Source organism: Ranitomeya variabilis, chromosome 8 (genome assembly GCF_051348905.1).
Source record: "Ranitomeya variabilis isolate aRanVar5 chromosome 8, aRanVar5.hap1, whole genome shotgun sequence".
Taxonomy (NCBI): domain Eukaryota; kingdom Metazoa; phylum Chordata; class Amphibia; order Anura; family Dendrobatidae; genus Ranitomeya; species Ranitomeya variabilis.
The window spans coordinates 101,488,614-101,507,762 of record NC_135239.1 but is presented as its reverse complement, the minus strand read 5'-3'; the positions used below and the strand labels follow the sequence as shown (position 1 = coordinate 101,507,762).

The 19,149-nt window shown below is 44.9% G+C and overlaps 1 protein-coding gene across 1 annotated transcript in view; it reads left to right on the top strand.

Moving 5' to 3' along the window:
* The first annotated feature begins 13,523 nt into the window (after positions 1-13,523).
* IVNS1ABP (influenza virus NS1A binding protein) overlaps positions 13,524-19,149 on the top strand; it is a 42,772-nt gene continuing 37,146 nt past the window's right edge. The window contains exon 1 of the mRNA XM_077278813.1: positions 13,524-13,684. The gene's annotated coding sequence lies outside the window, so the exon portion shown is untranslated. The remainder of the gene's footprint in view (positions 13,685-19,149) is intronic.

Genomic DNA, 19,149 nt, shown 5'->3' with positions numbered 1-19,149 from the left:
TTGGTGAAAAAAAATCCAAAGTTTGTTAAAAAAAAAAAATTGTGTCATTTTCTGAGATCCGTAGCGTCTCTATTTTTCTTGATCTGGGCCCTGTTGAGGGCTTATTTTTTGCGCACCGTACTGACATTTTTATTGATACCATTTTGGTGCAGATTCGATGTTTTGATCGCCTGTTATTGCATTTTAATTCAATGTTGCGAAGACCAAAAAGAAAGGTAATTCTGGCATTTTGACTTTTTTTCTCGTTACGCCATTTACCAATCGGATCTTTTTATATATTGCTAGATCAGCCAATTCTGAATGCAGCGATACCAAATATGTGTGTGTGTGTATTTTTTTATTTTGTTTCATTGTTTTATTTTAAATGGGGCAAATGGGGGGGTGATTTAAATGGGGCAAAGGGGGGGTTATTAACTTTTATTATTTTTATTTTTAAAAACATTTTTTTCTTACTTTACATTTGCTTCAATAGTCTCCAGCCCTGCTCTGTGTAGCAGGAATGCTCACTTGCTATGAGCGCCGACCGCTGGGCTGCGCTCACAGCTATCCAGCTATGACAACCACAGGCAGCTATCCAACTATGACAACCACAGGGGTCTGCTGCAGACCCCGGTTTGTCATGCCAACCCATCGGCGACCAACGGTCATGTGACAAGGGTGCTGATGGGTGGAATTAGTGACACGCTCCAGCAAGATCGTGTTAAATGCCGCTGTCAGAGGCTGACAGCGGCATTTAACAGGTTAACAGCCATGGGTGGTTCGTGATTCCACCTGCGGCTGTTAGGGGCACATGTCAGATGTTTAAATCAGCTGACATGGGCAGGAAAAGTTGTGGGGTCAGCTCCGAAGCCCACATCAAAAGGGGAGACCCGACATGCGCCATACATGTACGGCGCATGTTGTGAAGAGGTTAATGGGTGAAAAGGTGATCTGAAATTTTTTTTTTTATTATTATTTTTTTAACAACTCTTTTTTGTTTTTCCTTTTTTATTTTTTCCCTGTAATTGCCTGATTGCTTAATTCTATGTACTGCTATATCACAATATTACAGTATATATAACAAATCACTGTTGAGCTTCATAGGATGACTAAGATGGCCATTCATCAAAGCTTATCGACCTCAGTGTGTCAGCAGCATCTACTGTAAATAGTTAGCAGTATTCAGGAATTCAGGTATAACTGGTAGCACTTAGGCCCCTTCACATGTCCTGGTGATTTTGGTACTGGAAAACCAATACTCGTGAGATTCGTGGTCTCCGTGTGCCATCCGTGTGTAGGTATGTGACATCCGTGTGATATCTGTATGCTGTCAGCATGACATGTATGGAATGAAATGTAGCTTAGAAATTAAAGAGTGTTATGTATTAAAGATGTTAAAAGGTAGAGATAGTAATGAGGAACATGATATAGATAGATAGATAGATAGATAGATAGATAGATAGATAGATAGATAGATAGATAGTCATTGTGCTATATAATCATTGCTTTGTGTGTCTTTTTTCTGTACTTGATTTTTATGTTTAAATAAATTAATTTAAAAAAATGGAGTGGGATCCTGCGTAATTTTCTTATCCAGCAGGGGGAAAGCTGACCTCTTGGGGGAGATGTTACTATTCTGAAATGGGACAATATCCCAAAACGTTCCCAGGCTTGTAATAACAGCTCACAGCTGTTTGCTCAGCCTTTACTGGTTAAGTTACAGGGGACATCAGAATAAAATGACATGTGGTCCCTGTATAAATTCAAATCAGCAAAGGCTAAACAGACAACTCTGGGCTGATATTAATAGCCAGTGAAGGGACCATGGATATTGGGACCCCCCTCCCTGGCTAATAACATCAGCCCTCCTCAGCCCGAGAAATGGCGCATCAATAAGATGCACCAAATCTGGCACTTAGACTCGCTCTTTCTACTTGCCCTGGTGTGGTTGCAAGGCTGAGGTTGATGTTTTTTGACCATTGACATCAGGCCCAGGGGTTAGTAATGGAGAGGCATCTATAAGACCCCCCATTATTAAGGCTACGTTCACATTTGCGTTGTGCGCCGCAGCGTCGGCGCCGCAGCGCACAACGCAAACAAAAACGCGGCAAAACGCACGCTAAAACGCTGCGTTTTGCGCCGCATGCGTCGTTTTTGGCCGAAAGTTGGACGCAAAAAAAATGCAACTTGATGCGTTTCTTGCGTCCAACGCTTGCGGCCATGCGGCGCAAAACGCAGCACAACGCATGTCCATGCGCCCCCATGTTAAATATAGGGGCGCATGACGCATGCGGCGCCACTGCGGCGCCCGACGCTGCGGCGCTGACCGCAAATGTGAACGTAGCCTAACCCCATAGTCATATTGTTAAAAATACACTATCAAAATAAAGTCCTTTAACCACTTCACCCCTCAAGTCTGTTTTCACCTTTATGACCCGGCCAAATTTTACAATTCTGTGAATTTATGATGGTAATAACTCTGTAACACTGCAACGTAAACCTCTGATTCTGAGATAGTTTTCTCATGACATATTGTACTTCATGGTAGTGGTAAAAGTTCTTCTATTTGACTTGGATTTATTTGTGAAAAAAATGGAAATTTGGAGAACATTTTGAAAATTTAGCAACTTTCAAACTTTTATTTTTTATATCCTTAAATCAGATAGTTATATCGCACAAAATAGTTAACCCCTTTCTGACACATGACGTACTATCCCGTCGAGGTGGTATGGGCCCGTACAGGTAGGGACTGGGGATGAAATTCAGCCCTGGCATTTGAAATCACACAGGCCTATGTTATCCCCGTCCCCATGAACCAGATGGGATATAATACTAATATTACCCTGGATGGAGGAAAGCAAGATTTACTACATGACCAATATTTCTAATGATACCCGATGCCTGCTGGGGTAAGTGATGGAGTCAGCGACTTTGTGCTCCGTCACAACTCTTAACAGTATAGGTGTCTTGAGATTCTGTTAATGTAGCAGACAAGGTGGCCCACGACCAGACAGGCCCTTCTGGCATTTGCATTTGACGGGATAGTACGTCATCACCGATCAGCCGCGCTCACGGGTGTCAGCTGACTATCGCAGCTGACATCCGGCACTATGTGCCAGGAGCAGTCACGGACCGCTCCTGGCACATTAACCCCCGGCACACTGTGATCAAAGATGATTGCAGCGTTCCGGCGGCACAGGGAAGCATGTCGCAGGGAGGGGGCACCCTCCGTGCTTCCCTGAGACCCTCGGAGCAACGTGATGTGATCACGTTGCTCCGAGGGTATCCTACCTCCTCCTCCCTGCAGGCCCGGATCCAAAATGGCCACGGGGGGCCTTCCGGGTCCTGCAGGGAGGTGGCTTCCATGCACCTGTTCAGAGCTGGCGCCGGGAAGCCTTCCTGCTGTGCCTGTGTGATTGCTGATCTGACACAGTGCACAGCAAAGTGTCAGATCAGCGATCTGACCCTATATAATCATGTCCCCCCCCCGGGACAAAATAAAAAAGTAAAAAATATATATATTTACATGTGTAAAAAAATAAAATAATTCCTAAATAAAGAAAAAAATATATATATATTGTTCCAATAAATACATTTCTTTATCTAAATAAAAAAAAACAATGAAAGTACACATATTTAGTATCGCCGCGTCCGTAACAACCCGACCTATAAAACTGTCCCACTAGATAATCCCATCAGTGAACACCGTATATTAAAAAAAAAAAAAACGAGTCAAAAAACAACGCTTTATTATCATACCGCCAAACAAAAAGTGGAATAACACGAGATCAAAAAGACGGATATAAATAACCATGGTACCGCTGAAAACGTCATCTTGTCCCGCAAAAAATGAGCTGCCATACAGCATCATCAACGAAAAAATTAAAAAGTTATAGTCCTCAGAATAAAGCGATGCAAAAATAGTTATTTTTTATATAAAATAATTTTTATCGCATAAAAGCGCCAAAACATTAAAAAAAGCTATAAATGAGGTATCGTTGTAATCGTACTGACCCAAAGAATAAAACTGCTTTATCAATTTTACCAAACGTGGTAAAGGTATAAGTGCCCCCCCAAAAGAAATTCATGAATAGCTGGTTTTTGTTCATTCTACCTCACAAAAATCGGAATAAAAAGCGATCAAAAAATGTCACGTGCCTGAAAATGGTACCAATAAAAACGTCAACTCATCCCGCAAAAACAAGACCTCACATGACTCTGTGAACCAAAATATGGAAAAATTATAGCTCTCAAAATGTGGAGACGCAAAAATTATTTTTTGCAATAAAAAGCGTATTTTAGTGTGAGACGGCTGCCAATCATAAAAATCTGCCAAAAAACGCTATAAAATAAATCAAACCCCCCTTCATCACCCCCTTAGTTAGGGAAAAATAATAAAATTTTAAAAAATGTATTTATTTCCATTTTCCCATTAGGGTTAGGGTTAGGGTTGGGGCTAAAGTTAGGGTTAGGGTTGGGGCTAAAGTTAGGGTTGGGGCTAAAGTTAGGGGTAGGGTTGGGGCTAAAGTTAGGGTTGCGGTTAGGGTTAGGGTTGGGGTTAGGGTTGGGGCTAAAGTTAGGGTTAATGTTGGGGCTAAAGTTAGGGTTTGGATTACATTTACGGTTGGGATTAGGGTTGGGATTAGGGTTAGGGGTGTGGTTAGGGTTATGGTTGGGATTAGGGTTGGGGTTAGGGTTGGGGCTAAAGTTAGGGTTAGGATTGGGGCTAAAGTTAGGGTTAGGGTTGGGGCTAAAGTTAGGGTTTGGATTACATTTATGGTTAGGATTAGGGTTGGGATTAGGGGTAGGGGTGTGGTTAGGGTTATGGTTGGGATTAGGGTTAGGGGTGTGTTTGGGTTAGGGTTTCAGTTAGAATTGGGGGGTTTCCACTGTTTAGGCACATCAGGGGCTCTCCAAACGTGACATGGCGTCCGATCTCAATTCCAGCCAATTCTGCGTTGAAAAAGTAAAACAGCGCTCCTTCGCTTCCGAGCTCTCCCGTGCGCCCAAACAGGGGTTTACCCCAAGATATGGGGTATCAGCGTACTCAGGACAAATTGGACAACAACTTTTGGGGTCTAATTTCTCTTGTTACCCTTGGGAAAATACAACACCGGGGGCTAAAAAATAATTTTTGTGGAAAAAAAAGGAATTTTTATTTTCATGTCTCTACGTTATAAACTGTAGTGAAACACTTGGGGGTTCAAAGTTCTCACAACACATCTAGATAAGTTATTGCGGGTCTAGTTTCCAATATGGGGTCACTTGTGGGGGTTTCTACTGTTTAGGTACATCAGGGGCTCTGCAAATGCAACGTGACACCTGCAGACCAATCCATCTAAGTCTGCATTCCAAACGTCGCGCCTTCCCTTCCGAGCTCTGCCATGCGCCCAAACGGTGGTTCCCCCCCACATATGGGGTATCAGCGTACTCAAGACAAATTGGACAACAACTTTTAGGGTCCAATTTCTCTTGTTACCCATGGGAAAATACAAAACCTGGGGCTAAAAAATAATTTTTGTGGAAAAAAAAAGAATTTTTATTTTCACGGCTCTGCATTATAAACTGTAGTGAAACACTTGGGGGTTCAAAGTTCTCACACCACATCCAGATAAGTTCCTTGGGGGGTATAGTATCCAAAATGGGGGTCACTTGTGGGGGGGTTTCTACTGTTTAGGTACATCAGGGGCTCTGCAAATGCAACATGACGCCGGCAGACCAATCCATCTAAGTCTGCATTCCAAACGGCGCGCCTTCCCTTCTGAGCTCTGCCATGTGCTCAAACGGTGGTTCCCCCCCACATATGGGGTATCAGCGTACTCAGAACAATTTGGACAACAACTTTTGGGGTCCACTTTCTCCTGTTACCCTTGGGAAAATACAAAACTGGGGGCTAAAATATAATTTTTTGTGGAAAAAAAAGAATTTTTATTTTCACGGCTCTGCGTTATAAACTGTAGTGAAATACTTGCAGGTTCAAAGTTTTCACAACACATCTAGATAAGTTCCTTATGGGGTCTTCTTTCCAAAATGGTGTCACTTGAGGGGGGTTTCAATGTTTAGGCACATCAGGGGGACTCCAAACGCGACATGGCATCCCATCTCCATTCCAGTCAATTTTGCATTGAAAAGTCAAATGGTGCTCCTTCCCTTCCAAGCTCTGCCATGCGCCCAAACAGTGGTTTACCCCCACATATGGGGTATCAGCGTACTCAGGACAAATTGCACAAGGAAGGGTTAATAAACTTCTTGAATGTGGTTTTGAGTACTTTGAAATGTGCAGTTTTTAGAATGTGTCACACTTGGGTATTTTCTATCATATAGACCCCTCAAAGAGACTTCAAATGTGATGTGGTCCCTAAAACAAAATGGTGTTGTAAGAATGAGAAATTGCTGGTCAACTTTTAACCCTTATAACTCCCTAACAAAAAAAAGTTTGGTTCCAAAATTGTGCAGATGTAAAGTAGACATGTGGGAAATGTTACTTATTAAGTATTTTGTGTGACATATCTCTGTGATTTAAGGGCATAAACATTCAAAGTTGGAAAATTGCAAAATTTTCAAAATGTTTGCCAAATTTCGATTTTTTTTCACAAGTAAATGCAGGTAATATCAAAGAAATTTTACCACTATCATTAAGTACTATATGTCACGAGAAACAATGTCAGAATGATCAGGATCTGTTGAAGCGTTCCAGAGTTATAACCTCATAAAGAGACAGTGGTCATAATTGTAAAAATTGGCCCAGTCATTAACGTGCAAACCACCCTAGGGGGAAAAAGTGGTTAATAAATAACATTTTCCACATGTCTACTTTACATCAGCACAATTTTTTAAAGATTTTTTTGTTAGGTGCTATAAGGATTAAAATGTAACCAGTGATTTCTAATTTTTCCAACAAAAGTAAAAAAAAAACAAAAACATTTTTTAGGGACCACATCACATTTTAAGTGACTTTGAGAGGCCTATATGACAGAAACTACCTGGAAGTGAGATTCATTCTAAAAACTGCACCCCTCACAGTTTTCAAAATCACATTAAAGAAGTTTATTAACCCTTCAGGTGTTTCACAGGAATTAACGGAATGTAAAAATGAACATTTAACTTTTTTCACAAAAATTTTACTTTAGACCCAATTTTTTTTATTTTCACAAGGGTAACAGGAAAAAATGGACCACAAAATTTGTTGTGCAATTGCTCCTGAGCAAGACAATACCACATATGTGGGAGAAAACCAGTCTTTGGGTACATGTCAGAGCTCAGAAGGGAAGGAGCGCCATTTGACTTTTTGAATGCAAAATTTGCTGGAACAATTAGCTGACACCATGTCACATTTAGGGAGCCCCTGATGTGCCTAAACAGTGAAAACCACCCACAACTGGCTGCATTATGCTATATGGTGGCTTCATTATACTCTATGGTGGCTGCATTATACTATATGGGGACTGCATTATACTCTATGAGGGGGTTGCATTATACTCTATTAGGGGGCTGCATTATCCTCTATGGGTTGGCTGCATTATACTCTATGGGGTGGCTGCTTCATATTCTATGGGGTGGCTGCTTCATACTCTATGGGGTGGCTGCATTATACTCTATGGAGTGGCTGCATTATACTCTATGGGGTGGATGCATTATATTCTATGAGGGGGCTGCATTATACTCTATGGGGTGGCTGCATTATACTATTTGGGGTGGCTGCATTATACTCTATGGGGTGGTTGCTGCTTCATACTCTATGCGGTGGCTGTTTCACACCCTATAGGGTGGCTGCTTCATACTCTATGGGGTGGCTGCATTATACTCTATGGAGTGGCTGCATTATACTCTATGGGGTGGATGCATTATATTCTATGAGAGGGCTGCATTATACTCTGTGGGGTGGCTGCATTATACTATATGGGGTGGCTGCATTATATTCTATGAGGGGGCTGCATTATACTCTATGGGGTGTCTGCATTATACTATATGGGGTGGCTGCATTATACTCTATGGGGTGGCTGCATTATACTCTATGGGGTGGCTGCTTCATACTCTATGGGGTGGATTAAGGGCTGTGGAATTCTTTTTAAGTACATCTACCCTCCCGGTGACCATTAGAAATTTGATTATTGAGTAATTATGTTTTGCGTTGACTCATAATTTTTTCACTTTTAAGGGGTCCTTCTTCCTGCAACTCCAGGGGACCGCTATGGGGGCATCTTACATGCCCTCGTATGCGGGTCTGTTCGTGGGGCTGTGGGAGAGGGACCTCTTCCTGTCCGATCGGCTGTCGTTGGTGTGCCACGTCCTTTCCTGGGCGCGGTACATTGACGACATCCTCTTAATCTGGCAGGGATCAACTGAATAGTTGGAAAACTTTTTTAACATCTTAAATGCAAATGAGGTCAATATTCGTTTGACATACAAGTGCAGTCCCGGCGAGATTGATTTTTTTAGACGTCCTCCTTAGGAGAGAAAAAAATGATGAGATTCAAACCAGCATTTATCAAAAATCTATCACTACAAATGTGTTTTTACACGCCTCCTCGTCCCACCCGAGCCATATTTTTCGTGCAGTCCCAACGGGACAATTCTTGAGACTGCGCAGATTATTTTTCAATATACAAGCAAATGATTTAAAAATACGCCTTAGAGAACGTGGATATAGTGGTAGAATCATTAAAAAAGCTTTTAATAGAGCCAAACACTCAACAAGACATGATCTCCTCTATAAACCTCAGAATAGATCTGATAGTGAGGTGGTTAGTTTTATAACAAACTACAATTCACAATTCAGTTCATTAAGGAATATTTTGGATAAATCGTGGCCTATTCTAAGGGCAGATCCTGTCCTCTCTAGATTTTTGCCCGAGAGGGCTGCCATCAATGCTCGGAGATCTCGTAATCTAAAAGATATGTTGGTCCATAGTCACTATGTTGGTGACAAACCGGTAACTTTTTTGGACAACAGGATTCCGAGATGGGGCTGCTTTTCTTGTGGCCGTTGTGTTGCTTGCCTAAACATAGATAGAAGTGATGTGTTTCTTAGTTCGGATGGTTCTCATGAATTCAAGATAAAAAAACGCATAACATGTACAAGCGTTAACATGATCTATTATGCCACCTGTCCGTGCACCAAAATATATATAGGCCGTACAACACGGCAATTAAAGGTGCGCGTGAGAGAACATGTCTTGGGCATCATGGCAGCGGCAACACAAGATGAAATATCTACTTTAAAAACTATCCCCCGCCATTTTAAACTCCATCATGGTTGTGATGGCAACCTCCTAAGGGTTAAAGGGAATGACATGATTGAGCCGAATATTCAGGCTGGTGGGATTTCAAAATAACTTGCGCAGTTAGAGTCCAGATGGATATGGAGATTGGGAATTCTCCATCCCTCTCGTCTCAATGAAAACCTCAGCTATGCCCCCTTCCTACCATAATAACACCTTTTATGGTTCACCTATATGTTTATGTCATGGTAATTTGCTGCTGTTGTTTTTAAAAATATTTGTATAATATACCATCTATACATTTATAGTTTTAAATTTATTTTATTACATAGGCGAATATTATCTCCTGTGCAATAACTTTGAACCCTTTGATGACCTGACATCTATCTGACAACATACCCTACTGCATATTGTGGAATTAATGAATATTAACATCATACCTGCTGCACACTGTGGAATTTTGAACGCACTATTAATATCTGTGGATAACATCTATCCCTTTATATACATTGAATACTGCTATCTGATGCATTATATATATTATGATGTGATTATATTTATCTATATTGCTCTGCACTGAGATGTTATACTTGGATAAATATGTATGGCCGGATTGTGCAATTATTGTTGGCCTGCAGTCGATCCCTCCCCCCCCTCATCTGCATGCGCTGTATCTATCTGTCCTGGACTCCTCCTGGCTTTTGGCGTCAGCGCATGGTGTTGATACTCATCGACCATGTGACGCCGGCATGGGGCGGATTCCTGGATCACATGGCGACCAGCGCGTCACTTCCGGTGGGGGCGTAGTTTATCGGCACGCTAGACGCCGCTTACCATTCGGCGTCTTGTTGGTAGATAGGGTTTTTAAGGCTGCACAGGGAGAGTGTGTGTGTGCCCCTGACGAAGGCAGGACCAAAACGCACATTGGGGCAGGCACACACACCTCTCGGGAGTCTCCTTTGATTGTGGTCAGCACCAGTCTCAGGTAATTTGATGGTCGTCTAATCCGGCGAGTTCCACAGTAAATAATGGTATTATTATAGCTATTTGCAATTTTTGTAGACTGGTGCCTACACTAGACCTGTAGGTTTATATATATATATAGCAACAGTGCTGCACGTATCTTTAATCCTGCGGTACCTTCATTGTGGTACCATCTATGGCAGAATATTCTGTGTTCCTACTAAGGAAATTATATACAGTGGGGCAAAAAAGTATTTAGTCAGTCAGCAATAGTGCAAGTTCCACCACTTAAAAAGATGAGAGGCGTCTGTAATTTACATCATAGGTAGACCTCAACTATGGGAGACAAACTGAGAAAAAAAAATCCAGAAAATCACATTGTCTGTTTTTTTATCATTTTATTTGCATTTTATGGTGGAAAATAAGTATTTGGTCAGAAACAAAATTTCATCTCAATACTTTGTAATATATCCTTTGTTGGCAATGACAGAGGTCAAACGTTTTCTGTAAGTCTTCACAAGGTTGCCACACACTGTTGTTGGTATGTTGGCCCATTCCTCCATGCAGATCTCCTCTAGAGCAGTGATGTTTTTGGCTTTTCGCTTGGCAACACGGACTTTAAACTCCCTCCAAAGATTTTCTATAGGGTTGAGATCTGGAGACTGGCTAGGCCACTCCAGGACCTTGAAATGCTTCTTACGAAGCCACTCCTTCATTGCCCTGGCGGTGTGCTTTGGATCATTGTCATGTTGAAAGACCCAGCCTCGTTTCATCTTCAATGCCCTTGCTGATGGAAGGAGGTTTGCACTCAAAATCTCACGATACATGGCCCCATTCATTCTTTCATGTACCCGGATCAGTCGTCCTGGCCCCTTTGCAGAGAAACAGCCCCAAAGCATGATGTTTCCACCACCATGCTTTACAGTAGGTATGGTGTTTGATGGATGCAACTCAGTATTCTTTTTCCTCCAAACACGACAAGTTGTGTTTCTGCCAAACAGTTCCAGTTTGGTTTCATCAGACCATAGGACATTCTCCCAAAACTCCTCTGGATCATCCAAATGCTCTCTAGCAAACTTCAGATGGGCCCGGACATGTACTGGCTTAAGCAGTGGGACACGTCTGGCACTGCAGGATCTGAGGCCATGGTGGCGTAGTGTGTTACTTATGATAGGCCTTGTTACATTGGTCCCAGCTCTCTGCAGTTCATTCACTAGGTCCCCCCGCGTGGTTCTGGGATTTTTGCTCACCGTTCTTGTGATCATTCTGACCCCACGGGGTGGGATTTTGCGTGGAGCCCCAGATCGAGGGAGATTATCAGTGGTCTTGTATGTCTTCCATTTTCTAATTATTGCTCCCACTGTTGATTTCTTCACTCCAAGCTGGTTGGCTATTGCAGATTCAGTCTTCCCAGCCTGGTGCAGGGCTACAATGTTGTTTCTTGTGTCCTTTGACAGCTCTTTGGTCTTCACCATAGTGGAGTTTGGAGTCAGACTGTTTGAGGGTGTGCACAGGTGTCTTTTTATACTGATAACAAGTTTAAACAGGTGCCATTACTACAGGTAATGAGTGGAGGAAAGAGGAGACTCTTAAAGAAGAAGTTACAGGTCTGTGAGAGCCAGAAATCTTGATTGTTTGTTTCTGACCAAATACTTATTTTCCACCATAAAATGCAAATAAAATGATAAAAAAACAGACAATGTGATTTTCTGGATTTTTTTTTCTCAGTTTGTCTCCCATAGTTGAGGTCTACCTATGATGTAAATTGCAGACGCCTCTCATCTTTGTAAGTGGTGGAACTTGCACTATTGCTGACTGACTAAATACTTTTTTGCCCCACTGTATAATTAACATATTTGTAATCTTGGGGTTCTGGGAGGTGTTGTGTGCCTTGATGCATAGCAGCAATTTACACATAGTTTGTCCCAACATTCATGACTATACCTGTTTGTAATCATTCTAATAATAAAGTTTGATATGTTTTTGAATTCTTGTTGTACTGGTACATCTTTTTTGCTTTGTTGCAAATGGTTTTGAGCTATGGGGTGGCTGCATTATACTCTAAGGGGTGGATGCATTATATTCTATGAGGGGGCTGCATTATACTCTGTGGGGTGGCTGCATTATGCTCTATGGGGACTTCATTATACTCTATGGTGGCTGCGTTATACTATATGGGGCTGCATTATCCTCTATGGGGTGGCTCCAATATACTCTATGAGGCGGGCTGCATTATTCTTTGAGGGGGCTGCATTATACTCTATGAGGGGACTGCATTATACTCTTTTGAGGAATATGGGGTGCATTATACTATATGTACTGCATGGGACTTGCATTATACTGTATCGAAGACTATGGGGAATGCATTATACTATATGAAGGACTATGGGGTGCATTATACTATGAGAAGTGCATTTTACCATATGGAAGACTAAGAGAGGTGCATTATACAATATGGAGGACTATGGGATGCATTATACTATATTGAGGACTATATTATACTATAGGGAGAATATGTGGAACATAATATACTATATGGATGACTATGGGGAGTGTACTAAAGTATATGGAAGGATATGGGTCACATTATACTGTATGGAGGACTATTGGTTGTGCATTATACAATATGGAGGACTGCATTATGCTTTTTTGGTGCTTCATTATACTCTATGGTGGCTACATTATATTTTATGGGCTGGCTGCATTATACTCTGGAGTGGCTGCATTATACTCTATGAGGGTGTTGCATTACTGCTCTTACATAACATATTATACTGTATGATTCCACTACAATTCCAAGAGATAATCGTTTTATTTGATAAGGAAAGGAGAAGCTTTTAACTTTGGCCCTCTGTGTATTTGAGTTTGACATCCCTGGCTTAAAGGGTTGTTTTCATCGTGATAAAAGGCTACAATTGCAAAGAGGTTGTAAAAACAAATGACCATGCTATTTTTCTTATGATTCAAAATCCTCTCCATTCTCAAGAACAGACCTTCACTACAATCGGTGACTAGTTAGGGTATGTTTCCACGTTCAGTTTGTGCTGCGGATTGGACGCTGTGTACAGCTGCAGTGTCCAATCCACAGCGGCCATACGTCACAGCATAGTGGAATGGATTTTATGAAATCCCATGTCCACTGTGCATTCAAAGACGCGGGTGGCGGACCTGCGTAAACGGACATGTGGCGTGTCTTTCCAGACCGCAGCATGTCTATTTATGTTGTGGAGACGCTCAGCCACCGCAGTGTAAATTGCCCATAGACTATCATTAGATGCGGTAAAACCGCCTCATTTTTATAGTCACATGTTTATACACCCTCCAATGACCGCATACACTGCCCCCTAGTGACCGCTTCCTACACCTCTCCTGCCTCCCTGCACGCCACACAACCTCGCGCTGACAGGACACGCCCCCTGGTGACGCTTTTCCGTCACTTCCAGTAATTGTTTCCTGCCTGTAGTCAGTCTCAGTCAGGCGGTCCCGCTGTCTCCTCCCGCCGTGCAGCCTTCTCCGCACAGGTACGTGTATCCCCGGTGCTCGGGGCATCCTGTGCGCGTTATTCGCCGCTCTCTGCTCCGTCGCGGCTCTTGTCCATGTATCTGTCCTGGTTCCCGCCGTGTCTCGTCTGCCCCGTGTCTGCCGCACATCCTCTGTCACCACCCGGATCCTCCCCCCATTTCTCAGACGCTTCTCAGTGTCTCCTTGTTCACACTGCTCCCTGCACGTCCCTATTCCTCAGTGACGCCCTGGATCGCCGCCATGTCTGCACAGTGGTGCTGTAATGTATCTCCTGTTCTGTGGCCGGACTCACTATAAGGCTCAGCAATTCTACTTCTGTATAGCACCAACATAATCCGCAGCGCTTTACAGCTAATTGCTCATTGTTACCTTGTAACTAGCAGAGGATCGTTCCTGCATCAGTACATGTAACGCAGAGGACGCGGGATGTGGCCCTCGGGGGTCCCCGCAGAGGATGTGGCCCTCGGGGGTCCCCCGGCAGAGGATGTGGCCCTCGGGGGTCCCCCGGCAGAGGATGTGGCCCTCGGGGGTCCCCCGGCAGAGGATGTGGCCCTCGGGGGTCCCCCGGCAGAGGATGTGGCCCTCGGGGGTCCCCCGGCAGAGGATGTGGCCCTCGGGGGTCCCCCGCAGAGGATGTGGCCCTCGGGGGTCCCCCGCAGAGGATGTGGCCCTCGGGGGTCCCCCGCAGAGGATGTGGCCCTCGGGGGTCCCCCGCAGAGGATGTGGCCCTCGGGGGTCCCCCGCAGAGGATGTGGCCCTCGGGGGTCTCCCGCAGAGGCATGTGTCACCCAGAACTGTATGTTTATAGTGCTGCTGAGTCCCCACATATTGCTGAGCTATCTATGGAATGGGTAATCATTATCAGATCGGTGGGCGCTTGATTTGCAGCGCCCCCACCAGTCAGCTGATTACTGTGTCGTCCATCAGATAAAATACACTGTGAACACTGTAGAGTGGGGTCATTTGAACCACATGACGCTGATGATGAGATTTTGATGAGATGGTGGGTGGATTTTTGTCCACATGGTGACTGTGAAATCCTCACTTTCCTGTGCTGTGATAGGTCTGATTGTGTATACATGTATCCTATATACAGTTACTGTATCATATATACGGTATTGTGGATACACTATTCTTCATTAGAATATTCACATTATCGTGAAGCAGAATTGACATTGGCCATCAGTGCCTATTGGGTAGCTCCATCCATGGTTTGCTGAGGGCGCAGTTGCAGTGGGCTCTGTTGTCTTTGACTGTGGCCCAGCCCTCCATGGCCCATGTGCTGTAGTGATGAGGCCAGTATCACGGCTGTTGTCTCTGATTGTGGCTCGGCCCTCCATGGCCCATGTGCCGCAGTGATGAGGCCAGTATCACGGGTGTTGTCTCTGATTGTGGCCCGGCCCTCTATGGCCCATGTGCTGTAGTGATGAGGCCAGTATCACGGCTGTTGTCTCTGATTGTGGCTCGGCCCTCCATGGCCCATGTGCCGTAGTGATGAGGCCAGTATCACGGCTGTTGTCTCTGATTGTGGCCCGGCCCTCTATGGCTCATGTGCCGCAGTGATGAGGCCAGTATCACGGGTGTTGTCTCTGATTGTGGCCCGGCCCTCTATGGCCCATGTGCTGTAGTGATGAGGCCAGTATCACGGGTGTTGTCTCTGATTGTGGCCCGGCCCTCTATGGCTCATGTGCCGCAGTGATGAGGCCAGTATCACGGGTGTTGTCTCTGATTGTGGCCCGGCCCTCTATGGCTCATGTGCCGCAGTGATGAGGCCAGTATCACGGGTGTTGTCTCTGATTGTGGCCCGGCCCTCTATGGCTCATGTGCCGCAGTGATGAGGCCAGTATCACGGGTGTTGTCTCTGATTGTGGCCCGGCCCTCTATGGCCCATGTGCTGTAGTGATGAGGCCAGTATCACGGGTGTTGTCTCTGATTGTGGCCCGGCCCTCTATGGCTCATGTGCCGCAGTGATGAGGCCATTATCACGGGTGTTGTCTCTGATTGTGGCCCGGCCCTCCATGGCCCATGTGCCGTAGTGATGAGGCCAGTATCACGGGTGTTGTCTCTGATTGTGGCCCGGCCCTCCATGGCCCATGTGCCGTAGTGATGAGGCCAGTATCACGGCTGTTGTCTCTGATTGTGGCCCGGCCCTCCATGGCCCATGTGCCGTAGTGATGAGGCCAGTATCACGGCTGTTGTCTCTGATTGTGGCCCGGCCCTCCATGGCCCATGTGCCGTAGTGATGAGGCCAGTATCACGGCTGTTGTCTCTGATTGTGGCTCGGCCCTCGTGCCGTAGTGATGAGGCCAGTATCACGGCTTACATTGCAGGACTGCACTTCGGGGCCAATCGTAGTAAAGACATGTGTGCTCCATCCTCCCAGACCTGACACCAGAGTTTCTGAGCAAGAGGATCTGTTACCAGCATGATTCCATAGAATTAGATCTTATGAGGCCTGTGTACTTACTTGGCGAGTCTATAATCATAACGGCGGTGTAATTATTTTTAATGACCTTCATTCCACTTCTAACCATTTGGATGCAACATTTGTTATTGACTGCAGTATCTAAGGGGTTGCATCAGTGCAGCTATAGCAGTGTCATCTGTATAACACAGCCGGTACCTGCCAGGTACAGAGGTCAGCTTACACTCGACATATCCATAAGGGGTTAATAATGTCTGCAGATTGCTCTACTACTTTGTGGGGGATACTGATCCTCTGACAGTTGATTCTGTAATCCCAAGGTGTATTATCAGGCTCTCATTAAGGGGTAGCTAATGAAGCCCCCAATCTTACAAGTGTACCCCAATCTGCAGAGAGCTAATCGATGATAATAGGATTCTTTCCATAGACCACAAGATATTAGTAGGGTGAGTATTTAGGAATCCCCAAAGATGCAGAGAACCGGTTTCCTCTGGCACAGCCGCTCCTAACCTGTTATTCTGGAAAATGTCCATTAAAGTTTAGAGAAGAATCCACTTCATGTCGGTCATGTGACTGATCTCGCGCTTCTGTTGCAGTTTTTGGTGTTACTTATATAAGGCACCTAAGTGTTGTCATTGACCCCAACATTTTGGAAATGCGGCTTAGCTGGGACCCCAGGGTGCTTGTCACACGGCCATACATATGATCACACAATGTCCATCTCAGCTCTGGTGTATAGAGATGAAGTCCTTATCAGTAAACTCCTTCTATAACATCTCATGTACCCCTACAGGCAGAGAGGGATGCTGCCAGGGGTGATATAAATCTAGATCAGTAGGTGTGTGTGTATATATCTATCTATCGAGATATAAAAATGCAGAAAAATTGGAGGCAGCACACCGTTTGTAGTGAAAAGGAGCCATTTAATCAGCCCAGAAGGCGACGTTTCGGTCCCAACAGGAACCTTCTCAAGAGATATAGATATGATGTAGACCAAATTAGAATAAGTACACTTGGTCCATGTTTGTCAGCTGTGCACCAGCCTCGTGGTAGAAGACTCAGTTTGTGTTGGGGGTGAGCGGCTCCTGCGCGCCGGTGAATACCGGATCAGTTTAGCTTCACTCAGCTGTCCTGAAAGCTGAAGACAGATAATGTGTGTAACCAGTTTTTGGCTTTTCAAGTTCATCTGTTAAAGGGGCAGTCACAGGAACAAAAGTGCTGTCTGATCAATAGATATTGGTAAGCTAAGCCTTTTCACAGCTGGATGTTTTGTGCAGAGATAAACTGATAATGGTGGCTGCCCTGCTGTATCCTGTGTAAGGCTAGGTTCACATTGCGTTAGGGCAATCCTTTTAGCGCATACGCTAGCGGATTGCGCTAACGCAATGTCACTTTAGGGATCACGTTTGCCGATCCCGCTAGCGCAGATGCCCGATCTGCGCTAGCGAGGAACGGACCTTGGACGCTGCAAGCAGCGTTCGAGGTCCGTCCGAAAATAACGGGACATCGCTAGCGCGTGCCGAAAATGGCATGCGCTAGCGATGCATTGGAGACCCGTTAGCACATTGCTGTCAATGGGTGCGCTAACGGACCCGTTACATGGCGTTAATTGCGACAATTTCGCTAGCGGACTCCGTTACATGGCGGACACCCATTAACGCAATGTGAACCTAGCCTAAAGGTACCGTCACACTAGGCGGTATCGCCAGCGATCCGTGACGTTGCAGCGTCCTGCATAGCGATATCGCTATGTTTGGCACGCAGCAGCGATCTGGATCCTGCTGGGATATCGCTGGTTGCAGGGAGAGTGGACGAACTTTCTTTCGTCGCAACTCTCCCGCTGACACCGCTGGATCGCCGTGTGTGACGCCGATCCAGCGATGTCTTCACTGGTATCCATGGTAAACATCGGGTTACTAAGCGCAGGGCCGCGCTTAGTAACCCGATATTTACCATGGATACCATGGTAAAAGTAAAAAAAAAACACTACATACTCACCGTCTGTTGTCCGTCACGTCCCCTGGAGCTTGCCGTACTGACTGTCTCAGCGCCGTCCGGCCGTAAAGCAGAGCCCAGCGGTGAACCTGCAGTAACAGCGGTTCACCGCTGGGCACCGCTGTTACGGCCGGCCGGCGCTGAGACACAGTCAGTGCGGCAAGCGCCGAGGGACATGAAGGACGACAGAAGGTGCGTATGTAGTGTTTTTTTTTTTTGTTTTTTTTTACATGGGGACTTCGGCATCGCTGAAGACAGTTTCAGCGATGCCGAAGTCGCTTGGTCGCTGGAGAGAGCTGTCTGTGTGACAGCTCCCCAGCGACCACACAGCAACTTACCAGCGATCACGTCGCTGGTCGCGATCGCTGGTAAGTTGCTTAGTGTAACGGTACCTTTAGGCCTCTGTAGCAGAGCTTTAGCTGCAGCTGCTGTTTGTATTGATCCCATAGGAAGATAAGTGAATATTCTCCACTGGTGGCATGGACACGGGGTTCTCCATGCCTATGACCTCACTCCTCCGGGCCTGGTTCTTTCATGTAAGTACAGGAAAGATATATATCTTGGTACCGTGTTAGCCAGTAGATAAAAAAATATTTAGAATTGAGAGTCCTCAGTGGTTGATACCTTTTAGGCTATGTGCACACGTTCAGGATTTCTTGCAGAAAATTCCGGAGAATTCCGGACATTTTCTGCAAGAAATCCGCAAGAAAACCGCGTGCGTTTTTGCCGCGGTTTTGCCGCGGTTTTGCCGCGGTTTTTTCCGGACACTTCCCAATGCATTTTGGAGTGGGAAATCCGCAAAAAAAACGCAAAAAGATAGAGCATGTCCGGATTTTGTGCGGCATGCGTTTGTTTTGCGGAAAAAAACGCATCATGTGCACAAAACATGCGGAATTCATTCTAAATGATGGGATGCTTATTGTATGCGTTTTTTTTTGCGGTTTTATAGCGTTTTTATCGGGAAAAACCGCAAAAAAACCGGAACGTGTGAATACAGCCTTAATGGCTAACTGAAAAGATGGTAACGAATTGCAAGCTTTCGAG